This window comes from Schistocerca nitens, chromosome 1 (genome assembly GCF_023898315.1).
Source record: "Schistocerca nitens isolate TAMUIC-IGC-003100 chromosome 1, iqSchNite1.1, whole genome shotgun sequence".
Classification (NCBI taxonomy): domain Eukaryota; kingdom Metazoa; phylum Arthropoda; class Insecta; order Orthoptera; family Acrididae; genus Schistocerca; species Schistocerca nitens.
In genome coordinates, this window is record NC_064614.1 from 899,702,745 (window position 1) to 899,721,579 (window position 18,835).

Here is an 18,835-nt window from a genome sequence, read left to right on the forward strand (position 1 = left end):
TTGGAGTTTGCATGGAGGCTGAAGGACGGTGTCAGTGATTCTTCGCGTGTTTAATCACGGAAGGCAAAGATGTGTAGAATGCATGTCGTGCTGAACAGTGAGGACACGGAGAAAGGCCAGGAGATGCCGTGGAGGTTGGCCATTCTTCGCGCCGGCCTCTATTAATTCTGGCGGCCGCGCCTGGGAGTCACCCCAGCGGCGGCGGCGGCGGCTGCCGGAGCCCGCGTGAGCACCTGCACTCAGTGTCAAGTTCGAGAGCCGCAGCACCCCCACCCCGCGACACCCCAATCGCGGCGGAGGACGCACTGCGCCCAGGGCGCATGCGCGCCGCCGGAGCCGCGCCGCGACTCGCCTACTAGGCGCGCTACTCGTCGCTCTCCGCCTCAGTTGCTCGACGACGCCGACGCTGTTCACAGGAGCGCAGTCACGCAGCGCACGACCACAACACGGCCGTCCTTCCGAAGACGGTGAGTGCAATACGCGCAGCACGCATAACTAGGCCCGTGATACTCTGGAGATTCACAAGCACAGCCGATTACTTTTCCAGGTTACAGTCAGACAATTTTCGCCTGCAACAAGCGGCACCTTCCGTTTGAGTTTGCACTCTTCAGCTGAAATGTTTATGCTATCGCAAAGTAATACATATGATACTGTGGGAGCTAATCATAGCCTGCCGACTGGCACGAATCTGATCTTTCATTATGTCTTCTTATTTGACAAGTTCCAACTCAAATATGTCTGTTGCCAAGAATTAACTTGCAAGTTTCACATAGAACTTTCGAAATACGTGGTAGACGAGGAATGTATTTTTCCTACGAGTTACAATTGAAAAAGCCGCATTATAGTTACCATCGTGCATGAAAGTCCTCGTACTACAGGGTTTCACTTCGATATTTTTTAACCAACAGGTGCCATCGAACTGTTCTCATCTGACGGACAAACCGAGCGGAGTCGCGTAGCGTTTAACGCAGTCGACGATTATACAGGAGAAGCGTGGTTTAAAGCCTCGTCCGGCTACCTTGAATACCAAAATCATTTCTGCAGAACATTAGAACTATTTCTTTAGAAAGGCTATGTCAGAGTTCCTTCCCAGTCATTAATCATCCAAGCTATTGCTCTAATTTAAAGACTTCGATCAAAACGACGTACAAAGCACTAGTTTTCAGGTCATCTTCGAATAACCAATAAATTTAGCCATGAATCGATGGTGGCAGCAACATGACTAACCTGCTTTCTGTCGCGGTTTTGTGCGACTTCTGAGAGATCACTTAATATAAGGACTAAGTCACTTCAGGCTCTCTGTTTGCTTAGTCCCTCAGTTTCGGCGAAAGAATTCGCCATTCAGAATTGCATCATGTGCCAAGCTGTACGTACATCAGTTTCTTGTAGCCGAAATGAGAATCCTATGGAAAGGAATAGTTATGACGGACATCTTTGCATTGTCACATTGCTGAAAACTGAGACGAGCTCGTGGTATGTCTATGAACTTTACTTTGTAAGTGACGTCGTAGTTTGATAAATTGCGTCGATAACGACAGGTGACTACGAATTGTGACGTAATTTTTATCATATTGTTACATTATTGCTGGAAATTAATGACTCGAAGACTGACGGTAATACAGATTTTCATTACGCATTGCCACTCTTTTATGAAGCATCATAGCGCTTGATGAAAGAAGCTGATAAAGTATGCCTTGATGTATTCGTGGTTTGTTGTTTACGGTCACTTCTTATCATTTGTTGTTGCTGAAGTAACACTTTGACCGTATAAGGCATATCCTCCTACTGAAACGAGGCTCTTTTGTGATTAGTAAGGTCTTTACATTTTGCGAACTTACACATTTATTAAGAGATATACTATTTTACGGTTTACTTTCAAATGACCCGAATATTGACGAGTACTAATGAAAAGGACCAATGGGTGACCTTCTATGATGGTGTTTTGTGGTGTCTAAGAACGTCCTCTAGCAAATGAGCAACGTGTAAAGATGCTGTATTAATAACTGTAGCGACAATTCTCATTCGACGAATTTTTTCAGTGTATGAAGAAATTATGTTTCGAAAATCCAACACAATGTGAAATATCTTTCTGTAACTCTTTTCCACATTCGATTGTATAGCTCACAGCAACAACATTCCGAAATATCCATTAACTTCGATATTATTAAAAAGGCTTCGCTTATTTTTTTTAGTTTTTACCAAAGTAAATTCATCAGATGGTTGACGCAACCACATATCAGAGATACTGACCTTTCATTTACATTGGTCTCAACACAAAGCCTATCTAAGATATAAAATTATATTCTCTTGTACCTGAAGCAATGAGGGAAGAACAGAAATAATCTTCTGGTTCTGCCTGAGAGTGAACGAGAGCTACAAACATTTCAAGAAATTTGTAAGAAGGGACTCATCCAAAATAAAACATAACACTATACGACCTACGCCTTTGGATATTCAACTATTTTTGTGGCTGTCAACACTGTTCTCATTTTCAAGAAAGCTCAAATACGGTACTAAATATATTCGGGCTGCAAACAAACAATATGTGATCGATTTGATGTGTCACGAGGTAAAGTAATCTTCAACAATTTAAGCTCAATTAAAACAAAAGATATTAGAAATAACGTTGTGTAGGCATCACTCGTCGTTTTACGATTTCCCTCTCAACACTGTTGAAAGGGACTAAATAGTAGCATTTTTCGGTGTTGCCTGAATAAGAATAACAGCGTGCACGTTTGAGTTTCGCTTGTCAGATTCTAAAATCTCTAAACAGATGCGTTGTTGCATTTCAAGACAGCGAAACCCACCTGGCCTTGGCTACACATGTTTTTAGCAATCCTAAATGCACTTCTCCGTCGGATGAATGTCTTGAAGATCAGGCCATTACACGCCTAAGAAACTTCATTGCCAGTCTTTGTGTTACTTAACATACCGGAAAGTCATACTTGGGACAGCGTCACGCAGTCCCTCAGAGAGGATGACACATTTTCGCTGAATACGTGGGTGCTTAGCTTTAGACTGTCCGTATTTGCGGTCCCATATCTTACGTCATACGCAAGGACAAGTAGCCTCTCATGTTCAGGTACCCTCATTTATGAAAATTTGTAAAGAGCGAAAAAGAATGTCTCTAGCTGTTAGTGAAGGCGAAGCTCTTTTAAAGGTAAATGTTGGTGGGCAGTTTCATGGGTTTAATGGTCAAAAACAAGTCTTAAGAGGGTGTTAAGTTTTGCTTTCGTGAGTAAGTAAAATCTATTTCAGAACCCCTCTTATGCCTATTTCTTTTGAGGACAGAATCAAGTGATACTATCACTCTAAATTCAGCTACGCCTAGTTTAAACATGCTGCACACAACAGCATCAGAAATACCGTAGTCGCTTTCTGAACAGCTGTAAGTGTCCCTTAGTGTTCTCAAAGCATGATATAAGTTGAAACTTTGCACTATTAAAGAAGAAATTTGATTTCACGTTAGAGGTTTTCGATCTTGATGAGTCACCTACCTGTAAAAATAATTTATAAGAATTTTGTACGCTGTTGTGAACGACTGTATTCTCTCCAACCAACGCAAATAACACCCTTAGGGGAACGTCATTTTCCAAAGTAGGATTTTCAAGTGATAGTGGAATTCTTTTAGACTGACAGGTGCAAATTGACCCCGTGTTTGAAGCTTCTTATATCTGAGGCCTTAACACATTGTACTCAGAAACTGATTTCGGCTTTATCTTTGCTTCGAAGAACTTGCACATTAACATACAATGAAGCCATCAGTTTTAAAAGACACGTGATCGTCTCGAAAATGACGTACAAAGAACAGACTTCTTATTCATTTCACAGAGGCGCTGACCGTTGGAAAAACATTGCCCATGGTTCACGCGTTTTGCCATAAATTAATTGAAAGACAAAAGAAACATCTAGAAATACAACATCTTGCAAATTTCTCACTCCTGCGACCTAAGACAATGAAGTTCGGCCTTTATAAACAACAGTTGGTACCAGTTTCCTTTGTCGAATCCACAAAACACTTTGCCTTCCAAAGCGGCCGGTAAAAAAAAGAATCGTCAACTATTACCACCGTATCCACGAGCCTCTATGTGATTTATTGTTTGTTAAAAAGGATTGTTAGGTTTAATATGAGGTGAATGCAATTTTTTTAAGTTCTCGTTCAAGCTGTTGACAATGTTGCAGACTGCTAAAGAGGTTAGTCAGTTTAAACACTTTACAACTGTCATTTCCAAACAGTATTCCAAGGCCACATAATAAGATGCCTAGAGTAAATTAAGCAGGGTACAATAATTTATTTATTTAACGTAAGGCTTTCTGACACAAAAAAATTTATAACATGTAGGGCATAATATATACAATATACAATCTTATAAGCAAATATATGGTGCACTTATATAATCTATCGATTTTCGAGTGGTCTGCAGGAAGTCTTCTGGCCTACCATGATACACTCCTGGAAATTGAAATAAGAACACCGTGAATTCATTGTCCCAGGAAGGGGAAACTTTATTGACACATTCCTGGGGTCAGATACATCACATGATCACACTGACAGAACCACAGGCACATAGACACAGGCAACAGAGCATGCACAATGTCGGCACTAGTACAGTGTATATCCACCTTTCGCAGCAATGCAGGCTGCTATTCTCCCATGGAGACGATCGTAGAGATGCTGGATGTAGTCCTGTGGAACAGCTTGCCATGCCATTTCCACCTGGCGCCTCAGTTGGACCAGCGTTCATGCTGGACGTGCAGACCGCGTGAGACGACGCTTCATCCAGTCCCAAACATGCTCAATGGGGGACAGATCCGGAGATCTTGCTGGCCAGGGTAGTTGACTTACACCTTCTAGAGCACGTTGGGTGGCACGGGATACATGCGGACGTGCATTGTCCTGTTGGAACAGCAAGTTCCCTTGCCGGTCTAGGAATGGTAGAACGATGGGTTCGATGACGGTTTGGATGTACCGTGCACTATTCAGTGTCCCCTCGACGATCACCAGTGGTGTACGGCCAGTGTAGGAGATCGCTCCCCACACCATGATGCCGGGTGTTGGCCCTGTGTGCCTCGGTCGTATGCAGTCCTGATTGTGGCGCTCACCTGCACGGCGCCAAACACAAATACGACCATCATTGGCACCAAGGCAGAAGCGACTCTCATCGCTGAAGACGACACGTCTCCATTCGTCCCTCCATTCACGCCTGTCGCGACACCACTGGAGGCGGGCTGCACGATGTTGGGGCGTGAGCGGAAGACGGCCTAACGGTGTGCGGGACCGTAGCCCAGCTTCATGGAGACGGTTGCGAATGGTCCTCGCCGATACCCCAGGAGCAACAGTGTCCCTAATTTGCTGGGAAGTGGCGGTGCGGTCCCCTACGGCACTGCGTAGGATCCTACGGTCTTGGCGTGCATCCGTGCGTCGCTGCGGTCCGGTCCCAGGTCGACGGGCACGTGCACCTTCCGCCGACCACTGGCGACAACATCGATGTACTGTGGAGACCTCACGCCCCACGTGTTGAGCAATTCGGCGGTACGTCCACCCGGCCTCCCGCATGCCCACTATACGCCCTCGCTCAAAGTCCGTCAACTGCACATACGGTTCACGTCCACGCTGTCGCGGCATGCTACCAGTGTTAAAGACTGCGATTGAGCTCCGTATGCCACGGCAAACTGGCTGACAGTGACGGCGGCGGTGCACAAATGCTGCGCAGCTAGCGCCATTCGACGGCCAACACCGCGGTTCCTGGTGTGTCCGCTGTGCCGTGCGTGTGATCATTGCTTGTACAGCCCTCTCGCAGTGTCCGGAGCAAGTATGGTGGGTCTGACACACCGGTGTCAATGTGTTCTTTTTTCCATTTCCAGGAGTGTATTATCTTGTGGGACTTTTTTCTGTGCTCTGTCTGATAGCCTGTGGTTCTTTGCTATCAGAAAGTGGGGATGATTGCTTACCCCATTTGTATAAAAAAAATATGCCCATCTGCTGTGTTGGGTTCTAATTCTGTTTAACATTGCACTGACCCCTTTTTTTGCTAGCTCGCGTCCGTAGCAGAAGGCTACACGCCCATCCTAAAAGAAGCAGCAAGTATTGGCGGCCAGAGAATCTTGCTATCTCCTGACCGTAAGAAAATAATAGCTCTGAGCACTTTGGGATTTAACTGCTGAGGTCATCAGTCCCCTAGAACTTAGAACTACTTAAACCTAACTAACCTAAGGACATCACACACATCCATGTCCGAGGCAGGTTTCGAACCTGCGACCGTAGCGGTCGCGCGGTTCCAGACTGACCATAAGAGACATTATACATATTTCGAAAGTAAAAGACAAATAAGTGGCTATCGAGAGAGCAGCAGTGTTTTGCATTGTTCGTAGGAGTATCCTGTCAATGTTGTACTACTGTGTGTGTGAAATCTTATGGGACTTAGAGGTCATCAGTCCCTAAGCTTACACACTACTTAACCTAAACTATCCTAAGGACAAACACACACACCCATGCCCGAGGGAGGACTCGAACCTCCGCCGGGACCAGCCGCACAGTCCATGACTACAGCGCCTCAGACCGCTCGGCTAATCCCGCGTGGCTGTTGTACTACTGCTGTTGTAAATTTTCAGTTGGCGATAAATGACGTGTTCCTCAAGCTCTGCGTGTTTATTTAAGCATAGTGTCACTGAACAACTATGGGAACGACGACTTTCACGTACGCTACTGTATTATATCATTTTCTATTTGCTTCCGTTTGCTATACTTCATCTACAGTAAATAATATGCAGCGACGTTTCGAACGGCAACATTTGGCACTTATTTTTATACGTGAAGTATTTGGAATACAACAGAAAAGTAAAGTGTTTGTAAAAAGGTAAAGACGACACAAGCTCGAACTATTCCCATTTCCTCTACGTTGAAGCCAAAAATGATCTTGAGACATATTTGCTCAAATGGTATTACTTTTATGACAAACCTTGCGCCAAAGTGAACGACGTCCTGTACATTCTTAAACTGGTGCGTTTGTACAGTGCATTTGAGATTCTACCAAAGCAATTTGTTAGGTATTTTGCTGGAATTACCATAGTTCCTCATAGGTGAAGTTCCACGACGGCAAAAGTTTACAAGCGGTCGGCGCGAGAGTCACCCAAGACACTGCCCAGACGCAGCGCAGCCTCAGCCTTCGGCTGCCACAGTTACAAAACGTCCCGGCGGTGGGTCCGCAGGAACACACGCGACCGCACGCCGGTCCCCACGCCGCCCGTGAAGCAGGCTCCATTGCATAATGCTGTGGCGGCCGGCCGTCCACGTTTGCCGGCGCAGCTGATGACTCGCGCGAGTCCAAGGGCGCTTCCGGCGCCGTGCTTTCGCCACACCATTCGTAGCGGCCACGTCAACGCACTCACATCATATTGCTGTGTTAATCCTATATGTAGTGGAATGGAAGCGGTGAGGATACATGAGCATCTTCGGGCCTGACTTCGGAAGCTGTGTTGCACTATCCCTTTAAGTCTCGTCTGAGATACGCGAGCAATGACGGTGCTCCTGCAAGCGAGAATGAACGAGTTCGACAAAAGAGTTTGTCATCCTTCCAGTAGTTCGCCCTGTGACCAGTCTCTACCGTATGGTCGCAGAAATTACGAAACCTGCTGCAAATGAAGGTGGAACGAAGGGATGGTGGTGTTTGTCCACACTAATGTCAAGGTCCTTTCGGCTGGTTAACAGTGGTCCAGAAATTTACTCTAGTGACGAATGATGTATCTTTCCTAAGAATACAGCAAGCGAGCGTTTGTTTCAGACGCGGTTGAGATATTGGTCAAGAGTTGGACAGCTGTGGAGAATGCACTGGAAAATGATTCAGAAAGTGAGAACGAGTCAACAAAAATATCTTTTAGCAATGCCTAACCTGCAGCAGCAAGAAAGAGGGGTTAGAATGGAAGCAAGAGAAAACACTATTTGAGTAGAATGGTTCAACTGGCTCTGACCACTATGGGACTTAACTTCTAAGGTCATCAGTCCCCTAGAACTGAGAACTACTTAAACCTAACTAACCTAAGGACATCACACACATCCATGCCCGAGGCAGGATTCGAACCTGCGACCGTAACGGTCGCGCGGTTCCAGACTGAAGCGCCCAGAACTGCTCAGCCACCCCGGCCGGCTGATTAGAATGATTTAAGATATTTTCTTGTAGTCTCCATTGCGCTTCTTAGAGAAGTCGCAGCCGAAGAAACAGAATAGTTCTGTGAATACTGAGAACAGTGGAATAATTGGGCAGAATCCAGCGTATCGACGCCTATCTAACGGCAGTCACTACTGCATAAAACAAACCTGAAAACGATGTCCTCACTGCTGGAGTCAGTTTACGCAACATGACTCAACTCCTTCGGCTATGGAAGTCGTATATTCAGGGGTATTATTATTCCAAATCCATTTGCGTCTCATACAAGAACTAAAAGAAAGCCTACGTCGTGTCTTTCTAAGCAGCTATGCCGGCCAGTGTGGCCGAGCGGTTCTAGGCGCTTCAGTCTGGAACCGCGCGACCGCCACGGTCGCAGGTTCGAATCCTGCCTCAGGCATGGATGTGTGTGATGTCCTTAGGTTAGTTAGGTTTAAGTAGTTCTAAGTTCTAGGGCACTGATGACCTCAGATGTTAAGTCCCACAGTGCTTAGAGCAATTTTAACCATTTCTAACCAGCTATGTTGAAAAAGAAATGACTAAAACGGAGGGTGGAATGAGAATGAACAACTGAGGAACGCCCTGACAAACAGGCGGCGTTGAGACCTGTTCAGTACCGTGTCGTTGGTGAGTAATTAGGCGTGTGGAAGCTATTCGATCCATAATTTTACTGAACTAAGGGAAAGCTGTCCTGAGCCCGACGGTTGGTTTGAACACCGCTGTGCCTTTCCAGGCACGTTGCTATTCGAAGTAGCACGGTTTTGTTTTTCTAAGAACTTTGAGATGACTTGCGCCGTTAGTTACGGGAGAACTTACAGTTCAAGTCGACTTTTAACCACAGCGGGAAATCCAAATAAGCATCGTTGGACGAGTATTCAAACTGTAGTATCCCCGAATACAAGTACTCGTCTTAAGCTAAGCGCTATCTTATTCCATGGGAGATCAACACAATCGATCCAGCAAAACGAGCATAGACAAACTCAGTCAATCTTTTGCAAATTTACTGGGCGTCACTAAATAATTAGACTTAGTTTCCTTATAGAGCAACACTACTTAAATGCGAGGAAGTCTTGACCTCAGTTTGTGCCTACGGACTGATTCGTTAGCTATGGACTGGTGTGTTGAATCCTGAAAGGTCCCTTACACAAACCATAGACAACTTCCAGTCTATCATTCGAGGAACGGCGACGGGAGTCAGCGCCAATCACACTAAAAATCGTCTTCGGTAGCGTTGCAGATGAAACACAGACACGTCGAAAATCTGACGAAAAAATTTTGCCCCGAAAGGAAAGAAGACAGTGAGTGTTCGGCAACGTGAGAAATCGAGCAAGGCGATCACTCCGACGGATTACAGCACAGCTGGCGAACTTCATTCCACGACAGGTGGCGTAAAAAACTTTTGTAGTTGTTATTTGGCGGAGTAATCAGAATACAGGTTCCTGACGAGCTTCCAGTCTCGCAGGCTATACGGCAAAATAACAAGTGAAATGATAACAAGACCGCGCAGCTTGGCACTGTTCTTTGATCATAAACTCTTACTCTGGACTTTGGATACTTTAGAAGCCAATTATGACATCAGTCTGCAGTTGCTTGTGACTATTTCCGTTTCTCTTCTGTAGTCCGATAGGAGCTTTATGGTTTCCATCTGTCGAACAGAGGGCTGCACCATCCATTTGATGCTTTCGTAGAGGAATGGGCTATGGACCTCCGCCTAATCTTTTACCTTTCTTTCGCTCCCCATACATGAGGAAACAGCGTACATAACAACGTACACAAACATTCTTTTTAATTACATGCGTAGCAAATAAGATCAGGGAAGGAAAAGGAAACTACTTCCATTTGCACTTTCAGAATGGCTACTAGATAATTGCTTTCATGTTCCGGAATAAAGTCGTTTTGGAGAGGTAAGCGATGACCGTCGTTGTGAACTGACAATTACAGTGGAGGAAGTTAGTAGGCTTTGCGGTCTGTCTAGTACTGGTGGTGCTTCCTACTCAGATAGACCTCTTTGAAGAAAGCTACCCCCAGTCTGCAATGAAAACTTTATTATGACATAATTTGGCGATAACGTACATCCTACCACAAGACATGAAAACGGTTTATACGTGGCAGACACAAAAAATGCATCACGACTACTACCGAATAACTACCTCTTTCACAACGAACAGAAACTGTCTGTAATACTATACCCTGAAAGGCCCCATAACATGCATGCGCCGGCCGAAGTGGCCGTGCGGTTAAAGGCGCTGCAGTCTGGAACCGCAAGACCGCTACGGTCGCAGGTTCGAATCCTGCCTCGGGCATGGATATTTGTGATGTCCTTAGGTTAGTTAGGTTTAACTAGTTCTAAGTTCTAGGGGACTAATGACCTCAGCAGTTGAGTCCCATAGTGCTCAGAGCCATTTGAACCATTTGAACATGCATGCTGTGTTAAATTCTTTGTTTAGCATTACAGCTGACGGAAGAAAGGAATCCAATAACGATTCAGAGCTGTAAGAACAACATCACATTCCGAGTACACTGGGCACCGTACAGTTCTTGTATAGGAGACGATGTCACCGGCATCTCCGTGGCCGTCAAAACGGAAATTCTCTCTCGGAGTGTTTGTACCGGAGCAAGGTGGCTGACGTCAGTGTCAGGCCGTGGCTGACTCACCACTTTCCATAGTTCACTGTGAAAGCGGTGCTTACGAGAACTGCCATTGCACGAAATAGGCAGTCAGCAACAGACGACCAAGGTTTTTTTCTTCGTCAGCTGGATTGGCTACTAATGCTGTGTTGTCTGCCTCACGGAGGCACAAGGTCCTCAACTACTGACAAGAATACTATACCGATTGTCTCGTTGACAATATAGTTCGCTGGTGGATGAAATTCGATCGAAGCCGCGATATACGTTTCACTAAATGTGTCTGATGATTAACTACATTCTGTAAATATAAAACAGCGTTATAGTTACCCGACACTGAACAAATTTATGGTAACAACGTGTTAAAGTCGACCTACTCACATAAGTCACTAACGGGTGGCTGAGAATTACAGTCCCTTCATGTTTTATTAGCATATATCATTCACGATAGAAACAGGTGGCAGTTGACGCTAAATAACGAAAAGTGTGAGGTGATCCACATGAGTTCCAAAAGAAATCCGTTGGAATTCGATTACTCGATAAATAGTACAATTCTCAAGGCTGCCAATTCAACTGAGTACCTGGGTGTTAAAATTACGAACAACTTCAGTTGGAAAGACCACATAGATAATATTGTGGGGAAGGCGAGCCAAAGGTTGCGTTTCATTGGCAGGACACTTAGAAGATGCAACAAGTCCACTAAAGAGACAGCTTACACTACACTCGTTCGTCCTCTGTTAGAATATTGCTGCGCGGTGTGGGATCCTTACCAGGTGGGATTGACGGAGGACATCGAAAGGTTGCAAAAAAACGGCAGCTCGTTTTGTATTATCACGTAATAGGGGAGAGAGTGTGGCAGATATGATACGCGAGTTGGGATGGAAGTCATTAAAGCAAAGACGTTTTTCGTCGCGGCGAGATCTATTTACGAAATTTCAGTCGCCAACCTTCTCTTCCGAATGCGAAAATATTTTGTTGAGCCCAACCTACATAGGTAGGAATGATCATCAAAATAAAATAAGAGAAATCAGAGCTCGAACAGAAAGGTTTAGGTGTTCGTTTTTTCCCGTGCGCTGTTCGGGAGTGTAATGATAGTGAGATAGTATGATTGTGGTTCGATGAACCCTCTGCCAAGTACTTAAATGTGAATTGCAGAGTAGTCATGTAGATGTAGATGTAGAAACACAGTTATAGACATTGTAGTTCCCCTACTTAACGAATGAATGAGGTGCCGAAGTAGTAAAGACACTGGGTAACGTGTATGATTCAAATCCCCGTCCGTCCGCAGTGGTTAAGGTTAACACTATGAATGTAAATAAAGAACACAGACTCCTGGTCTATTTCCATACGTTTTGAAACAATAACCGAGTTTTCTATTTCCACGCCACCCCAGTCACCGTGTCTTTCATTCATTCATTACATGTTTTTTAATTTCCTACTGTTGATCCCTCCCCCCATGAACCATGGACCTTGCCGTTGGTGGGGAGGCTTGTGTGCCTCAACGATACATATAGCCGTACCGTAGGTGCAACCACAACGGAGGGGTATCTGTTGAGAGGCCAGACAAACGTGTGGTTCCTGAAGAGGGGCAGCAGCCTTTTCAGTAGTTGCAGGGGCAACAGTCTGGATGATTGACTGATCTGGCCTTGTAACACTAACCAAAATGGTCTTGCTGTTCTGGTAGTGCGAACGGCTGAAAGCAAGGGGAAACTAAAGCCGTAATTTTTCCCGAGGGCATGCAGCTTTACTGTATGATTAAATGATGATGGCGTCCTCTTGGGTAAAATATTCCGGAGGTAAAATAGTCCCCCATTCGGATCTCCGGGCGGGGACTACTCAAGAGGACGTCGTTATCAGGAGAAAGAAAACTGGCGTTCTACGGATCGGAGCGTGGAATGTCAGATCCCTTAATCGGGCAGGTAGGTTAGAAAATTTAAAAAAGGAAATGAATAGGTTAAAGTTAGATATAGTGGGAATTAGTGAACTTCGGTGGCAGGAGGAACCAGACTTTTAGTCAGGTGAATACAGGGTTATAAATACAAAAGCAAATAGGGGTAATGCAGGCGTAGGTTTAATAATGAATAAAAAAATAGGAGTGCGGGTAAGCTACTACAAACAGCATAGTGAACGCATTATTGTGGCCAAGATAGACACAAAGCCCACTCCTACTACAGTAGTACAAGTTTATATGCCAACTAGCTCTGCAGATGATGAAGAAATAGATGAAATGTATGATGAGATAAAAGAAATTATTCAGATAGTGAAGGGAGACGAAAATTTAATAGTCATGGGTGACTGGAATTCGTCAGTAGGAAAAGGGAGAGAAGGAAACATAGTAGGTGAATATGGATTGGGGCTAAGAAATGAAAGAGGAGGCCGTCTGGTAGAATTTTGCGCAGAGCATAACTTAATCATAGCTAACACTTGGTTCAAGAATCATGAAAGAAGGTTGTATACATGGAAGAACCCTGGAGATACTAAAAGGTATCAGATAGATTATATAATGGTAAGACAGACATTTAGGAACCAGGTTTTAAATTGTAAGACATTTCCAGGGGCAGATGTGGACTCTGACCACAATCTATTGGTTATGAACTGTAGATTAAAACTGAAGAAACTGCAAAAAGGTGGGAATTTAAGGAGATGGGACCTGGATAAACTGATGAAACCAGAGGTTGTACAGAGTTTCAGGGAGAGCATAAGGGAACAATTGAATGGAATGGGGGAAAGAAATACAGTAGAAGAAGAATGGGTAGCATTGAGGGATGAAATAGTGAAGGCAGCAGAGGATCAAATAGGTAAAAAGACCAGGGCTAGTAGAAACCCTTGGGTAACAGAAGAAATATTGAATTTAATTGATGAAAGGAGAAAATATAAAAATGCAGTAAATGAAGCACGCAAAAAGGAACACAAACGTCTCAAAAATGAGATCGACAGGAAGTGCAAAATGGCTAAGCAGCGATGGCTAGAGGACAAATGTAAGGATGTAGAGGCTTATCTCACTAGGAGTAAAATAGATACTGCTTACAGGAAAATTAAAGAGACCTTTGGAGAAAGGAGAACCACTTGCATGAATATCAAGAGCTTTGATGGAAACCCAGTTCTAAGCAAAGAAGGGAAAGCAGAAAGGTGGAAGGAGTATATAGAGGGTCTATACAAGGGCGACGTACTTGAGGACAATATTATGGAAATGGAAGAGGAGGAAGATGAAGATGAAATGGGAGATATGATACTGCGTAAAGAGTTTGACAGAGTACTGAAAGACCTGAGTCGAAACAAGGCCCCCGGAGTAGACAACATTTCATTAGAACTACTGACAGCCTTGGGAGAGCCAGTCCTGACAAAACTCTACCATCTGGTGAGCAAGATGTATGAGACAGGCGAAATACCGTCAGACTTCAAGAAGAATGTAATAATTCCAATCCCAAAGAAAGCAGGTGTTCACAGATGTGAAAATTACCGAACTATCAGTTTAATAAGTCACAGCTGCAAAATACTAACGCGAATTCTTTACAGACGAATGGAAAAACTGATAGAAGCCGACCTCGGGGAAGATCAGTTTGGATTCCGTAGAAATGTTGGAACACGTGAGGCAATACTGACCCTACGACTTATCTTAGAAGACAGATTAAGGAAAGGCAAACCTATGTTTCTAGCATTTGTAGACTTAGAGAAAGCTTTTGACAATGTTGATTGGAATACTCTCTTTCAAATTCTAAAGGTGGCAGGGGTTAAATACAGGGAGCGAAAGGCTATTTACAATTTGTACAGAAAGCAGATGGCAGTTATAAGAGTCGAGGGGTATGAAAGGGAAGCAGTGGTTGGGAAAGGAGTGAGACAGGGTTGTAGCCTATCCCCGATGTTATTCAATCTGTGTATTGAGCAAGCAATAAAGGAAACAAAAGAAAAGTTCGGAGTAGGTATTAAAATCCATGGAGAAGAAATAAAAAGTGTTGCGGTCCAGTGTGGTCCACTTGACAGGTATTGTTGAGGACTTACATCATACAGGACGTCCACGTTCGAGACGTCCCCAGGATCATCGATGTCTGACTTTTGAGTCTAAGCAACTGTTGGCTGAGTACTCGAGAACTGAATTCGTCGTTCGAAGAGGCTACAATACGTCATGTATCGCATTAAACTGTTAGGAGACGATTGAATGCTACAAATCGCCTGACGACCATGGCGAGCACCACGTCGTACACCACAACACCGTGGAGTCCGCTACAGATGGGCAAGAAATTAAGTAGAGTGGACGCCCTAGTATTGATGTCGGGTGTTGTTTAGATTTGAAACGCGGATGTGTTTACACACTGATATTCGCAGACAACACGTTGGAGACAACAACAGAACAAGGTGGTGGTGGAGTGGTGTTCTGGGGTGGCATTACATGGGGCCACCGTAAACCTCTCGTGGTTGTCGAGGGCAATCTCACTGATATACGGGGATGAGATTCTGCACCCAATAGTGGGACCGTACCGCTAACATTTTGCTAACAATTTGGTGGATGGTAACGCGCATGCCGAGCGTGCTGTTCAAAAACGTTCCTACAGCATGCGAGGATCACCAAAATGGAGTGACTTGTTTGTTCTTCGGGAGGGAATCCTATCGAACTTGTGTGGGAGTGATTGAAACGAGCTGTTTTTGGACTTCGACAACGACCACGGAATCTACACGATGTACGCAGAATCGTTACCAAAGAGTGGGGTAGTTTGGACCACGATGTTATGCCACGACGGACTCGAGCCCGAATCCAAGCAAGGGTACGTTGCACCACGTATGGAAGTTACTCAGTGCTGTGAAAAAAGGCTCTTGGAAAACCAACGATTTTTTCGTTACACAAATGTTTCTTTAATTTGTGTTCTACGCACATTGCAGGTGAATATATGCATGCATGAGAGCCATTTCTCTGTTTTGTGCCATGAATTTCGAAATTAAGTGTGAAGCAAAACTTTTGTTGACGTGTAGAAGCGGTTAAAAGTTTCAGGAACAACAGTTCTGCCACATGTGCAAATTTCTATGCTGAAGATCTGAATGTTCGACCACTGAAACACCTTTGGAAAGAAAACCACTAGGTAGTATTGTTGTGCATTCAAAACCGAGAAAAATGGAGGTTGGAAGCGTTGAAGCCATGAATTTCGAAATTAAGTGGTGAAGCAAAACTTTTGTTGTCGTGTAGAAGCGGTTAAAAGTTTCAGGAACAACAGTTCTGCCACATGTGCAAATTTCTATGCTGAAGATCTGAATGTTCGACCACTGAAACACCTTTGGAAAGAAAACCACTAGGTAGTATTGTTGTGCATTCAAAACCGAGAAAAATGGAGGTTGGAAGCGGTGAAGCAACGCTGGGATGCGGCCTGAAAGGACGGGAGAGTGACAGGCGACAGAGGTGTCGCAATCCGGAAGCCCGTTCACGGCGCTGCCCAGGGACATTCTGCTCGGCGCGGAAATCACCCTCTGCGGAGCCAGTCACGAGGTAGTCAGTGACCTGCGAAATGCCTGACGGCGGTGAGCGAGCACTAATTCCTAGGGCGAGGATACGCCATCGCCACGTCCTGTAACACGAAAGCCGGTGCGCGAATTAATGGCACCGGGCTATAAAGTTACCTCATTAGAGCTGAGCAAGCGACGACCGGAATTAACACGCGGTAATTACGTGCGACTCGTCGCCATTCTAATGATGCGGTTCTTAATGCACAGACTGCGGATCACAAAACTCACTCGCGTCGCTCGGTTAGATATGCAGGCATAATCTACTGCACATTCATGTATACATATATGGCCGTAATTAAATGAGTAATTATCTATTTTCTTTTCTGACACTTTTACAAGAGTTGAATGATGTAGTACGAAACAAAGCAGAAATGCAAGTAAAACTGCCAGGAGAAATTAATACTGCTTAGAAGGTAGAGAAAGATAAAGAGAGAAGCGTACAATAAACCAGCATTTGATGATAAATTATAAAGACAATGACTCGCAGAACATGAGAGAGAAAATTAAAATAAACATTGTACGTTAACGCCTACTACATCGAGGCGTCATTTCTAGCTCAGTTCCACAAGGACGAGGAAAGGAAGTGATCGCTTCACTTTTGAAGGAATCCTGGCAGCATTCGACTGATGCGATCTACGAAAAGCACAGGAAACACAAGACAGAATGTGTGTACAGTGCTGTAGCCACAGGGCCGCCTCTCTTTGTGTGAGCGAGGAGCGCAGCTTTTATCCATCTGCTGTGAAAGACTTAATGCGCCTCTATATATAGTTCCTAACTAATTAAAAATTAAATATATGTACAGGTCCTCCCCGATGAACCATGCCGTTTGTGTGGAGGCCTGCGTTCCTCAGCGATACACATAGCCGTACCGTAGGTCCAACCACAATAGAGGGGAATCTGTTGAGAGGCTGCACAAAAGTATGGTTCCTGAAGAGGGGCAGCAGGCTTTTCAGCAGTTGCAGGGGCAACAGGCTGGATGATCTGGCCTTGTAACATCAACCAAAACGGCCTTACTGTGATGGTACTGTGAACGTCTTAAAGCAAGGGGAAATTACAGCTGTAATTTTTCCCAAAGGCATGCAGCTTTAGCGTGTAGTTAAATAATGATAGCGTCCTCTTGGATAAAATATTCCAGAGATAAAATTGTCCCCCATTCGGGTCTCCGGGCAGGGACTACTCAGGAGGATGTCATTTTCAGGAGAAAAAAACTGGCATTCTATGGATCGGAGTGTAGTATTTCAGATTCTTTAATCGGGCAGGTAAGTTAGAAAATTTAAAAAGGGAAATGGATATATTGAAGTTAGATATAGTGGGAATTAGTGAAGTTCGGTGGCAGGAGGAACAAGAATTCTGGTCAGGTGAATACAAGATTATAAATACAATGTTGTGAGTAAGATCACGAGTTACGGAGCACATGTTAGGATCGGTTAATTATTACAGAACAATTTGGTAGCGTCTTAATTTAGAAACCAATACGGGATGGTTAAAGCGATACGGGAAATCTGTAGTAGACAGCCAGCTCCACCTGAGATACTCGTGCCTCATGCTTCACGTTCTTCTCTTCTTTAAAAGTGCCGAACATGTGTAGATCGTGAGAGTTACGACGTTGTTTACCAGAAAAAATGCTCCACGGTCTGATTATCTACCAGATAATTTAGATAGTCCTCCATTTGAAATTTTCTGAAGAGCTGCTGCGCTGAGGTAACGCATTCTGTGCATAACAAACTAAACGTGAATTCTCTTTTCTTATTTTTGCACCACAAATGCGTAGTTCCCATCAAGCTTGATTCTTATGAAGATGTTTTAATTCACAGTACACCAGAGTCTGAAACTATCCGCCCCCTAAACTGTTCTTGACAAAACTACACTCATAATAAGTTTTACGTGTACGTCATGCGAAAATTCATGACAAAAAACGAAAATGTTTATTTTAAAAATGGTTTTCTACACAGTCTTCGCAAGAGACTTCCATTTTACGCATTTTAAATTTTTTAGTGAGAAAATAAACTATGAGTTAATATTTAAACAATTCTCTGCTAATACAAAGACATGGACTATAGTGTGAATCTGAAGAGAATGAGGGGCAGTAAGAACATACTTTTGATCGTAAGCTACAGCCGTTATACAACAGTGATATATTTTTAATTGTTAAAGAGCGACTGATTTAGATGAGACTCAGATGGTGCTGAAAAGTGAAACAATGAAACATCGTAGCGTTACGACCAAGGAAGTTAGTTATACCTTTGGGGAAAATTGTAATTCACTCACGATATGTTGCAGCTATCTGTAATTCGCAGAGGAAAGGAGAATTTCGGTGTTTTTCTTGACTAGAATTTTCTTATCAACGTGTGATTTTCTCTTTATTTGCTGAGAGCTTCTTGTGGAGGTACTAATAAGGACCGGTTACCACACGTAGTCGAGAAAAAAATTAATGATTTCCAAACGCAGCATTTTTAGGAGTTATTTACAGTATGGAGAGCGAGCAAAGGAAGAAGAATGCAGATGGACGTTATAACTGACGAAAATTCAAATAAATTAATAATCTTAACAAATTTCTT

General features: G+C 44.1%; 1 protein-coding gene across 1 annotated transcript in view; it reads left to right on the plus strand.

Moving 5' to 3' along the window:
• The first annotated feature begins 398 nt into the window (after positions 1–398).
• The window catches only part of LOC126192203 (serine-rich adhesin for platelets), a 171,264-nt gene continuing 152,827 nt past the window's right edge, over positions 399–18,835 (plus strand). Inside the window, exon 1 of the mRNA XM_049932586.1 lies at positions 399–467. The gene's annotated coding sequence lies outside the window, so the exon portion shown is untranslated. The remainder of the gene's footprint in view (positions 468–18,835) is intronic.